This window comes from Psammomys obesus, unplaced genomic scaffold, assembly GCF_907164565.1.
Source record: "Psammomys obesus unplaced genomic scaffold, mPsaObe1.curated_primary_1811, whole genome shotgun sequence".
Classification (NCBI taxonomy): domain Eukaryota; kingdom Metazoa; phylum Chordata; class Mammalia; order Rodentia; family Muridae; genus Psammomys; species Psammomys obesus.
In genome coordinates, this window is record NW_026593286.1 from 24161990 (window position 1) to 24174114 (window position 12125).

The window sequence follows — 12125 nt, forward strand, 5'->3', positions numbered from 1 at the left end:
TCAAAAAATAAAAGCCACTCGTAGAATTTCTTTAAATAGTAACATCCCTAATCACATCAAAACATGATCTACATCATTGCATTCTATTAACTAATGAGTCTATTTCTCACGCATAGTTATGTTGAAAAAAATTCTAGAAAGCATCAAAAATATTACCGGAAAGATGGAAAAATGAATTAAAACTCCATTAAAATTTTAAAATGTTTACTCTAATGACTCTGTTAAGCAGGTGAAACTATCCACAACTTGCACTGCTTTACCAGAAGCCGGGCCCATTCGAGGGACCCCAAGTACCACACCACCTGCTAATACTCCATAAGGTCCACCAACATCCCCCAACAGCACCGCTCTCCTGGGCTCCTTATTCTGGCCCACAGCTGAAGCAGAGCACATCTGCTTTCCCAGAGGCTACCCAGGTACTAGGGATCCCAGGTGAGACACCACCTGCCCCCTCCAACACCTCTTAAAGCCTGACTGGCAGCCCCCAAGAGCACCCTCTCTCCTGGGCTCCATATTCAGTCCCACAACTTCTCCTTTAACAGAGGCCATTCTGTACTAGGAACCCAAGCAGATACCCAGAACCCCAGAGGCCACACAAGTACTTGGAACACTTACGTCAGTGTTGGCACCCAAAACCACAGAGGTCATAGGCCACAAAAAAACCAGCACAGACAACCTACTGGACCTGAAGACTAGCTGGTCACCAGAACCCCAGGCTACTCAGGCCAGAAGACCAGAGAGAAAACAGAAACCAAGCAGGAAAAAAAAACATCCATCTAACAAAGAGAAGCTCAGAAATCAGCACCTAAACCTGTAATAGCCCTAAATCCAGATGACTAGAGGCCAGCATAAGAACACAATCTAACAGAAGCAGAAAGGCACCCATGGTATATACTCACTTATAAGTGGGTTTTAGACATATAATATAGGCTAAACATACTAAAATCTGTACACCTAAAGAAGCTAAGCAAGGAGGAGGATCCTGGGTAAGATGATCAATCCTCATTCAGAAAGCAAATAGGATGGACATCAGAGGAAGAAGAAAACAGGAAACAGGACAGAGGCCTACCACAGAGGGCCTCTGAAAGCCTCTGCCCTGCAGGGTATCAAGGCAGATGCTGAGACTCATAGCCAAATTTTGGGCAGAGTGCAGGGAATCTTATGAAAGAAGAGCGAGAAAGAAAGACCTGGAGAGGACAGGAGCTCTACAAGGAGACCAACAGAATCAAAAAATCTGGCACAGGGGTCTTTTCTGAGACTGATACTCCAACCAAGGACCATTCATGGAGATAACCTAGAACCCCTGTAGCCCATGGCCCATGGCAGCTCAGTCTCCAAGTAGGTTCCCTAGTAATGAGAACAGGGACTGTTTCTGACATGAACTCAGTGGCTGTCTCTTTGATCACCTCCCCCTGAGGGGGAGCAGCCTAACCAGGCCACAGAGAAAGACAATTCAGCCAGTCCTGATGAGACCTGATAGGCTAGGGTCAGAGGGAAGGGTATGAGGACCTCCCCTGTCATTGGACTTGGGGAGGGGCATGGGAGAAGATGAGGGAGGATGGGGTTGGGAGGGGACTCAGCTATTAAAAACGACAGTGTCGTTAAATTTGCAAGCAAATTGATGGAACTAGAAAAAATCATTCTGAGTGAGGTAATACAGACCCAGAAAGACACACATAGGATGTACTCACTTATAAGTGGATTTTTGCCATATGGTACAGGATAAGCATACTCAGAGGCACAGACTCAAAAGAAGGTAAGTAATAAGGAGGACCCAGGTGAGGATACATAAATCTCACTAGGAAAGGGGAGAAAGAATAGGGATTTGGGGACAGACAGGGAAAAGGGTCTGCATGGGATATGGGGATTGGAATGGGGGGATAAGTTATGGGGATTATAAAGGGAGAGAGTAAAGAGATAAAGTACTGCCATCAGGCGGTTCATAGACATACATGCAAGCAAAACATCCATATACATTTTTTAAGTTAATAAAGTCAATTCTATGTGAAGTGTAAATTTGTAGCTCTCCAGGCTGCAAATGAGAACATAGATTGACTGTAAATGGGAAGGCGATCTTTGGAGATTGATGACAATACTCTAAATTCATAGTGGTGATGGTTGTGCAAATACGAGAATTTGCTGAAAAACTACCTGACTATACATTTTAAAGGGTAGATGTTACGATGTGCAACTTACAACCTAAAGGCTCACTGATCGAAGAGTAAGATTTCCCTTTTTCACTAAGAGTGAGAGGGACTGTATATACTTTCTTCTGACATGATGCATCACCTAGAAATTATATAAGAGAAACAACTTTTTTTCAAGACTTGAGAAAACAGCAGCTAAGGATGACCTCACAATTCCTGCTTTCTGAGCCAAAGATTGAAAGTCGAGAATCTAAGGTGAGATGGCTCAGAAAGCAGGGACAGTCCAATGGACTAACTGAGTCTCAGATGTTGAAGTTGAGAGCCCAGAAAACAAAGGCAGTTGAATTTTCAAAATGTCATAGTAGAGTGAGTCACTCCAAGAGAAATTGGGAGATCCACAGGGGTTTCCTCAAGCAGTGAGTATATGCATGCAAGGGAGCTAAACAAGATTAGGAGAACAACTGAAAAAGATCAACAAGAACAGCCAGACTAGGCAACTCACAGTCCACTGTGTATTAGAAACACCCATAAGAATCTTGCTTCAACAGTGGGAAATAATTAATCTTAGATTAAACAAAGTTACAATTTAACCTAAAAAATAATCACAGAACAGAACCCAAAAGTACCAAGCTTTTTTTCAAATAAGTTGGAAATGTCCTAGAACAGCACTCAAGCAAATTTGTGTGAATACACAAAGCTCCAGCACTAACTAGACCACCATGTCTGGCATCGAGTCAGAAACCACCAGGTGTGATGATGGATCTTCATTGTTCACTGGATTTGAAATCACCTAGGAGACACTCCTGAAGGTGTGTCTGTGAGGGTGTTTCCAGAGATGGTCAGTGGGGAAGAGAAAACTCCCTTTGAAGGTGGGAGACACAACCCCATGTCCTGAGCTCATAACTAGCCTGAGAAACAAAATGGAGCCAATATGAACACCGGCAATCATCTCTGTCTCTGCTCCTTGATTACAGAAGAAACATGGCCAGCCCCCTCACAGCCGCCTCTTGCTGCCATGCCTTTCTGCCATGGTAGATCGTATTGCGTCTTCAACTATAAGACAAAATTAACTTTTCTTCCTTTAAATTGTTTCTATTAATATTTTTCACAAAAGCAAATATTTTATTTTGAGATTATAATTTCATTGCCTTTCTCTCTTCCCTTTCTTCATCCAAGCCTCCTATATCCCCTCCCTTCTATCTTTCAAGTTTATGGTCTTTTTCCATTAATTTTATTGCATGCATATATGTATTTGCATATACATACATATCACTAAATATAATCTGTCTATATAATATTACTTGTAAACATGTCTCAGGACTGACAATTTGGTACTGGACAACCAATTGGTACAATCCTCCCTGAGGAGGACCACCTCTTCTGCTCCCAGCTTTTTGCAGTCGCCTGTGGTTCTCTGTGTAGAGTTGAGGCCTTGTGGGCATTTCCCTATTCAGTTTGACATGTTCACTGGTGTCATCCTTCTTCAACTCAAGTTTTGGCAGTCATGTTGATGAAACTTATAGCCATAGCTTTTGATATTACTAGGAGACACAACCTCACAGCAAACTCCTTGATTCTGACTCTTACAACCTTTCCTCCCTCTCTATCACAACATTTGCTGAGCCTTAGGTACAGTAATGTAGTGTAGATATATCTACTGGGACTGATCTTTACTCCACAACTCTGCATTTTCATTGGTTGTGGTTTGCTGTAGTGGTCCTCATCTCTTGCAAAAGATAAGTTTCCTTGATGAACGGTGAGACTACACCTATCAGTGGGTATAAAGATAACTGTTTTTAGACTTGTCAGGGATTATCCCAGGGTAGTAAATTACTGGTTGTAGATTACTCTCCAATAACCATGACATCACTAGCACTCATTAGTTAGCTGGGTTTTCAGTTCCAGGCATGGTATTTTTCTTGTTGAGTTTGGTCTTAAGTTCAACTATAGAGCAGCTGGTTACTGCCAAGATATATGTGCCACTTCTTTATCCACAGGATTGTCATGCCATTCTGGTTGTTGATATTCATAGGCATCTTAGGTGGATAGGACAGTTGTTTGCACAGAAGATTGTATTTTACTCTTTCCGGTACCATGAAACCTCATCCTCAGGGAGGAGACATGCAGGTCAGTTCCAACTGAGTGGGCTCAGGGTCTTGTTTCTGAAGTGTATGGTGTCTAAGGCAATAGGAACTTCCCTTCCACTTCTCAGGTGTAAGTAAGAGCAACAGCAATAAATAACAGCATGTTTTAGAAGTCTCTTAGTTATCCCTGGCTAACAACGTAAAAGAGCTTCTCATGTCTTGTATTGGGGCTTTTGTTAGGTGGTCTTTGACTTGTGGAAGAAGCACCATTAGACCAGATGGTAAAAATGTATTAAAATTACATATATGTATTTTTATATATGTATTGCATTATAGGCATTATGATTGTTTTTGGTTGGTTGGTTTGGTTTGATTTGGTTGGTTTGTGTCTTGTTTTTAGGAAAATGGATAATAGTATGATCCCTTGTGGCTTTTTCAACCATCCATATTGTTATGTTACCTCCTCTTGTTTTTATATCTTTCCCCTTTCCCTAAGAAGGCCCCCTCTTTTCTCACTCACCCCATCAGACCAATTGCATCCTCCTATTGCTCTATATCCTCCTCCCACTTTGTTCTGTATTAACGTCTCTACCCCTGCAGAAGGAGCCTACATTTCCCCATTTCCCTGTCAAATCACTTGTATCCTGCTCTTCCCCTCTACCCATATTTATCTCCCTCCCTGCCCTAAGGAGCTCCTCTTTCCATTTCTCTGATTAGATTACTTATACCCTGATATTTCCCTTTTTATTGCTCCCAACAGCCCACTTCCCACTACCAAACCTTGCAATGGTAAAATGGTACCATTTTAATTTCCTGATTTCCAAAGCTACTCACACCTAAAGATTTGGAACTAAGAGCCTCTAATAAAAGAGAAGTGAGGTTTGTCTTTCTAGATATAGATTAATTCCCTCAATATGATCATCTCTAGTTCCATCCATGTACATACAAATTCCATAACTTCTGTTTTCTTTTCTACTTAATAGTGTTCCATATCCATCCATCCATCAGTTGTACAACATTTAGGTTGTTTCCGTTTCCTAGCTATTCACAACAGTTTTTAAAGGTAACCAATATATCAGGCATGCTGAGAAATGGAAAATCCAATCAGTCAAAGCTGACATAGATAACAGAATTACCACAAGAGAAAACTAAAGATGTTATAACCATTTTAAGAGTGATAGCTAGCTAGATAGATAGATAGACAGATAGATAGAGGCACTGAACTTTCGAAGGTGGAAATTATAATACCTGATGTTTAAGATGCACAGCAAACTGGGTGTCACAAAATGAAATACCAGTGAACTCAAGGCTGGGGGTTTAACTCAGGGGTAGTATATCTGCATATCACTGTGGGCCCTGGGTTCCATAGCAACACACACACACACAGCAATGAGTTCAAGTTATTGTAGAAAGTAATAGAAATTGTTTAAAATTAAATGTAGAGATAAAAAGATTTTTTTTAAGAAAATGTTAAAACATTAGTGAATACCCCCTAGCAATGACAAAGAGACACCTTGTTGGTGTGGTTCTTATTTCAGTCAGGGGCAGAGCAGATGGCTGTCCTTTGTTCATCCTAGTTTGATGCCTGGCTTGGTGGCCAAAGCTGTCCTATGCCTAGGACTCATAAAAATCAAGTCAAATCAGATTAAATCAAACCCAGGCATCACAGGCCAGGAAGAAGACAGACTTGCAGACCGCCTTGCCACCCAACAGACCTGCCCTCCTATGCACAGCACAGGTGGGCCATAGACACCTGTTTGCCTCCACACCATGTAGAATGATGAAGGATTTCACCCAGGGGCCCCCTGGCCTGCAGCATGGCCAGCCAGCATTGTACCAGGATATGGTGCTCAGATGGGAGAGAGAGATATGTGGAACAGCTGGAGCACTATGAAGAGAGGTGGAACTGGGGACTCAAGAGTGAAGAGGAGTAACCTAATATGAGCTACAGCTGAGGACCACGTGTGAGTCAGTGGTTATGCAGCAGCAGGGGTTGATGTTAATGTTTGTGGCTCATATTACCACTAGACCCCATGGAGATGTCCATGGGGCTGTGCATAACTGGCCCCGCCCCTCACTGAATGCATCATTCTGGAAAGCTGGCCCCATCTCCCATCATTGGGGAGAGTGAGCCTTGTGCTTCACCCAGGGAGCACAGTAGAGCTGGTCCTGGTGGTGGGGTGTAGGTGAGCCAGCCCTGAAGGCATAAGTATGTAAGGATGATGCCTTCCTCCACTCCCACCCCCCAACCCCACCCCTGCCTTGCTCCTTACCTCCTGCAGCAGTTGGGAGAACTGGCCCCTGTGGTCATGAGAGCAAGAGATTTGGTCCTGGCCCTTGGCAAGCTGCAGCACTCAGGAGACCAAGCATCTCACCTGGGCAGCACAGTTGGCCTGGCCCTGATCAGGAGGCAGCAGGTAAGCCAGCGCTGAGGACAAAAGCATGGCAAGGCTGGCCCTGCCACTTGTCTATCATGAGATGGCATGTGGGTGGGAGTAATGCCTTTTCCCTCCCCTCCTTGCCACCTGCAGTAGCTGGAAGAGCTGGCTCTGGGGTGATGAGAGCAGGAGAGCTATCTCTGACCCCTCACTGGCTGTAGCACTCAGGAGAGCCAGCCCTGCACCTGGCCTGGGCAACACAGTGAAGCTCATGCTGATAGCGAAGGCAGAGGTGAGCCAGTCCTGAGGGTGTCAGAGCAGGAGAGCTGGCCCAGCCCCTCACAGGCTGCAGCACTTGGGAGTCTGGGCCCTGCACCTTGACTGGGCAGCACAGTGGAGCTGGAGCTGTGAGTGCAGGTAAGCTGGCCCACAGGGCATGAGAACAGGAGAGCTGCTCCAGCCTCCTGCTGATGTCAGCACTATCTAGATAGTCCTGGTGGTGGTAGTACTGATAATGGAGAGAAGTGGGCTGACTAATTCAGCTACCACCCAGGTCTGAATAGACCCGCCCCAAAACCTGTATTACCTGGGAATGGATGGGACATGTGAAAGGGCCAGTCCTGCTCTTCCAAAGCTGCAGGATCTCCATGACACAGGAAGGACAAAAACAGGATAGCTGAGAGGAGTTCCAATGAGGATCCAATATTGACGGTGTCACAGAAGCCAGAGATCTCCAAACAGACCAACGACTCATTGCAGTGAACATTTGCAAGTGAAGATGTGTGGACAGAGGGATACACTGTGACACACTACAGCTTCCACAATAAACTGTTTTCTATGCTTTGTTTGTTGTTGTTGTTGGGGTGTGTGTGTGTGTGTGTGTGTGTGTGTGTGTGTGTGTGTGTGTGTGTTATTTGGAGGGGGAGGCTTACAAGAGCAAAGGGAGGATAAAAGGGGATGAGAGATGAGTGGGACTAGCGTGCATGATGTGAAACTCATGGAGAATCAAATTTAAAAAACATAGTGAATCATTAGAACGTTGAAATGGTCTGATATATAGGTATTTGGAATCCCCAAAGAGGAAAGAGCATGGAAAAAAATGGTGGTTAAAATGTTCTAAATTTAGTACAAACTGTAAGCCGTGGTTAAAGTAATTTCAACAATATACAGGGGAACACAAGAAAACCCTACTAAGAAACATTAATTGTTCAAACTCAATGATAAAACCATCAAAACAAAAAGAAAGCATCAGAGGGAAAAGGACAAAGACAAAAAAAAAAAAAAAAAAAAAAAAAAAAAAAAAAAAAAAAAAAAAAAACGGCCAAAGGTTTCTCTTGAAAAGCACATAAACCACGGAAAAAAATAGATCCGTCAACCTGTAATTCTACAACAAAGATGCAGCCTCCAAAAACCATTCATTAGAGAAATACAAGTGATAACTACAGCAAAGCTGCTATTAAGAATGGCTGAAAATGAAAAGACTGCTATTATAAACAAGTTGAAGGTTTGGAGGGACTGGGAGCCATATGTTGCTATTTGTCCTGTAGACTGTTGCAGTCACTTTGGTAGACATGTTGGGTTTGAACAGGAGCTGTGGTGTGTACTTCACTATGCTAGCCACTCATTCTATTTCTCGAGTTTTACTCAACAGAAATAATATGTCCATAAGGAGACGTGACACAGTAGTTAGAAGCTCACCTTTTACTCACCAGAATTTGGGAACATATCTAAATGACCTTGATGGTCACATCAGGGAATGATCAAAATAAATTGCAGTATATTCATACATTAGAACAAAACACCAGCAATGAAAAGGTATGGACTATTGATTGCATACACTGCAGTATTAATGAACCTGAAAATAATTATACTTAGTGAAAGAGGCTACACAAAAAAAATAATTCATAGTGTATAATTCAATTTTTTATTTTTTATTTACTATTACAATTTATTCATTTTGTATCCCAGCTGTAGCACCCTCCCTCATCCCCTCCCAATCCTACCCTCCCTCCCTCTTCTCCTCCAATGCCCCTCCCCCAGTCCACTGATAAGGGAGGTCCTCCCCCCTTCCATCTGACCCTAGCCTATCAGGTCTCATCAGGACTGGCTGCATTGTGTTCCTCTATGGCCTGGAAAGGCTGCTCCCCCCCTCTGGAGGAAGTGATCAAGGAGCCAGCCACTGAGTTCATGTCGGATACAGTCCATGTTCCCATTACTAGGAAACCCACTTAAAGACTGAGCCGCCATGAGCTACATCTGTGTAGGGGTTCTAGGTTATCTCCATGCATGGTCCTTGATTGGTATCAGTCTCAGAAGAGGCCCCTGGGCCCAGATTATTTTAGTTCTGTTGCTCTCCTTGTAGAGCTCCTGCCCCCCCAGTTCTCTCTGTCTCCCCCTTTTTTCATAAGATACCCTGCACTCTGCCCAAAATTTGGCTATGAGTCTCAGCATCTGCTTTGATACCCTGCTAGGTAGAGTCTTTTGTAGCAGCTTTACTCGTAATATCCAGAATCTGGAAACAACCCAGATGTCCCTCAATGGAAAAATGGATAGAGAAATTGTGGTACATTTATACCATGGAGTACTACTCGGCAATTAAAAACAAGGAAATCATGAAATTTGCAGACAAATGGTGGAAAATAGAAAAAGATCATCCTGAGTGAAATATCCTAGAAGTAGAAAGACACACATGGTATACACTTACTTATAAGTGGATATTAGACATATAATATAGGATAAACATAGTATCTGTACACCTAAAGAAGCTAAGCAAGAAGAAGGACCCTGGGTAAGACGATCAATCCTAATTCAGAAAAGCAAACAGGATAGACATTGGAAGAGGGAGAAAACAGGGAACAGGACAGAAGTTTTATAAAATGCCAAAACTCAACTAATTCATAGTGACCAGGATAGCTTTATATTGCTATGATGAAATAATTTAAAAAGATACTCTTAAAAAGAAAAACTTATTTAGCTCATGCTGTATTTTATTATGGAAATAAAGAGGAGAGCACATACTGAGAGTAGCTAGCACTTAGCCTAAGTGTCTAAGACAAATGGCTCTGAAGCAGCATCTCCCCCACTTGTGTCAAAAAGTGAGCAGCATGGTTACAGTGATCGTGTGACTCCAGCCTAATTAACAAAGCAGGAAAGCCTTCGAGTTCTTCAGTACATTACCAGTCATTATTGACAAATCACTTGCAAGACACACAGATCACGGTCTAGCGGAAAGTCAGAATGACACCTGTGACAAACTATCATAGCATAACCTCAGAAGTCTGTCTGTTCTAGCCCCTTTGTTCATAGGCAAATGAACAGGCACCAGTCACAGGATAGCATGTATTGTCCTGGTGCTGATATTTAATTGTGTTATGAAATTCAAGACCTTAATATAAAGCTCTCCATTTGGCTCAGTAGCTGTTGACTAATTCAAAATACAGCATGGCCACAGAGAGACTCAACAAATAAATTATTGAAAAACTTCCTCAAAAGCCTTGTGTTCCTATTAGTTGGATACAGAAACTGAAAGAAAATTGGAAGGAACATCACTGAGGAGTAAAAAGGCTAAAGTGTGTAAATGGAATAACTGCTATCATTTTTCTTTGCCATTACCTTGACAATAAACAGTTTCTATGGAAGCTCCTGATTTATGGCCCTTTCAAGGCAGTCACTGCTGAACAAAGCCACATTGATTTCCCAAGATCCAAGGTGGGGCAGGTCAAGGCCACTAACAATTGCAGTTCACACTTCTATTGGTTGGTATCTATGAATTAAACCTGACCCAGACCAAATTTATGAATGGGACCCGTCTTGGCCTACCTGTCTTATCGCCAACACATGGAAACTTTTACCTTACAGTAAGTCATGCACAGGAGGGCACCCTGCACTTCTGACCTATGCCTGTGCAAGCGCTCTGGGTAGAGGACCTTAAGACTCTCTTTGAAGATTATGCACCAATAAAGTACATTAATCTTTGATACAGCTGAACCTTCAACTGCTGAGAACAGAGCTATTATAGTGAGACGAACAAAAGAACCACACAGAAAAGTTCAGTGCGTTTCTGCTTGGTTTTCCTCAAGTGAGTGTGGTATAAAAACTGGTTTTGGAGGATTTTCTCCTTCATGGGACATTACAAGGCAAATACGCAAATAAAATGAGTACATCAGTGAAAAAGGCAGAAGTGTGCCGTGAACATATATAAAGACATGCATGAAAAATAGAGAAAAAGGACGCTAAAAGGAGTGGGAAGAAAAATCATTATTTTAACAAATAGGTAGAAAAGCCTAACTGAATAGGAAGAATGGAAAAGAAATTACACAGAGTGGAGAACCAGAGAAGTTGATCTTAAGTGTATGGAAGGTGTGGGCCATTGTGAAGCTTTCTGGAGTAAGTGGCTAGAGTGTGTTTAAAAGGACAAGTCCCAGGTAGCAGAGAGGACAGCTGTGGCGTGTGTTACCTCTGTAACTTGTCATGTGTTCTTTGAGCCCACTGAGAAGCTGGTTCTGGAGTGAGATTGCCCACACACACCCTCACTTCAGACCTAAGTATGTTTGGCCCAAGTTCACTTGCTTAGGGGTGGGCTTTCCCCACCCAGCTCTGTCGCAGAGAGGGACGAGAATGACAAGGAGATCGTGAAATTTGCAGACAAATGGTGGGAACTAGAGAAAGATCATCCTGAGTGAGGTAGCCCAGAAGCAGAAAGACACACATGGTATATACTCACTTATAAGTGGATATGAAATATATAATATAGGATAATCATACTAAAATCTGTACACCTAAAGAAGCTAATCAGGAAGGAGGACCCTGGGTAAGATGCTCAATCCTCATTCAGAAAGGCAATAAGGAGTAGAAGCCGTGGATGTACGCATGTGGGTATAGTGCATATGAACATATGAAGAGCTGAGATCAATACCTGATGTCTTTTGTAATTGCTACCCACCTTCTCTCTCCGTGTGTGTGTGTGTGTGTGTGTGTGTGTGTGTGTGTGTGTGTGTGTGTAGGACTTGCAGAGGTTGGGTCTTTCCTTCAACCTCATGGGGGATTAAACTCAAGTCAGCAGGCTTGGTGGTAAATGACGTTCCTGGATGAACCCGGAAGGCAACCCACCGCCAAGGGATGTTCTTACTGTTTCTCCCACCATGTAAACGTGCCTGCAGTTGGGGAAAGGAGCTGGCAGCTCAACCCTGCAAAACTCACCGAGGGAGAGATAGCTCCACCAGACACCTCGCTGACGCCTCCACTTTCTCACTTGGTTTCCGCTTGAGGTTTCCTGGTCCTGACTCAATCAACAATACTTCCCAGTCAATCTCTGCTGGATTTCTTGAGCGCCCAGTTTGATGTTTTGCCATCCATCCATCCCTTGCTATTTATTGGTTTGCACTGCTGTATGCTTACTAAACACACTCATTCAGAACTCAATGTCTGACTGCCATATATACCATACAGAACAACTGTATGCATGAAGATAGAAAAGTGTGCCTTGCAGTCCATCTGGGAGCTGTATTCAGTAAGTA

The 12125-nt window shown here is 43.0% G+C and overlaps 1 long non-coding RNA gene and 1 other non-coding gene across 2 annotated transcripts; both read left to right on the plus strand.

Annotated features, from left to right (window-relative positions):
- The first annotated feature begins 1671 nt into the window (after positions 1-1671).
- On the plus strand, positions 1672-6990 carry LOC129683573 (uncharacterized). Its single transcript, XR_008721178.1, has 3 exons — positions 1672-1756; positions 6514-6648; positions 6763-6990. It is a non-coding gene; the product is annotated as an uncharacterized LOC129683573 (long non-coding RNA).
- Positions 5718-5858, plus strand: LOC129684085 (small nucleolar RNA SNORA48). The gene has a single exon (XR_008721274.1). It is a non-coding gene; the product is annotated as a small nucleolar RNA SNORA48 (small nucleolar RNA).
- Positions 6991-12125: the final 5135 nt, after the last annotated feature.